This window comes from Etheostoma spectabile, chromosome 4 (assembly GCF_008692095.1).
Source record: "Etheostoma spectabile isolate EspeVRDwgs_2016 chromosome 4, UIUC_Espe_1.0, whole genome shotgun sequence".
In the NCBI taxonomy this organism is placed as follows: domain Eukaryota; kingdom Metazoa; phylum Chordata; class Actinopteri; order Perciformes; family Percidae; genus Etheostoma; species Etheostoma spectabile.
In genome coordinates, this window is record NC_045736.1 from 36,317,532 (window position 1) to 36,318,117 (window position 586).

A 586-nucleotide genomic window follows, 5' to 3' on the forward strand; every position below is an offset into this window, starting at 1 on the left:
GTGTGTGTGTGTGTGTGTGTGTGTGTGTGTGTGTGTGAGAACTAGGCATGAAAATGTCAGGTGTAATAGTAATATTTTTGATAGAGTATAACTGTGTGTACTTTATGTCTGATCAATTTACGATCTCATGAGCTCACTGTAACCTGATAGCTGCTAAAACTTCCACATTCCAGAGACATGAACTGGATCAACTAACACACACTGGAGATCCATAAATCCAACAAAATAGGGATGGATTTTTGTATTTAGAATGTATGTTAATTAGTCAAATGCTTGATTAAAGGATACTAAAACATCAAGACCTTGTCTTTCCCAAAATCTCTTTGAGATTTATAAAATGTGACCATACAATTTCTGCTCCAATCTGAACTACGACAGCCTGTCCTATCCTAATCTTTTAAAACTGGAACTGAATAAAACAGTTGTAGTCGACTCCATCCTTGTTCTTTTAAGACCCAAAGTCAGAGTTAAAGAACAAAACCTAAACCATCCATCAGACGTCAGTCCCAACGTGGTTGTGAACCAAAAACTTCACCACGGTCACGGAGAGAGAGAAAACAGTTGAGCCGCAATGTTCCCCAAACAA

General features: G+C 38.1%; 1 protein-coding gene across 1 annotated transcript in view; it reads right to left on the reverse strand.

Moving 5' to 3' along the window:
- stab1 (stabilin 1) overlaps window positions 1-586 on the reverse strand; it is a 122,935-nt gene that overhangs the window by 81,904 nt on the left and 40,445 nt on the right. The window lies entirely within an intron of this gene.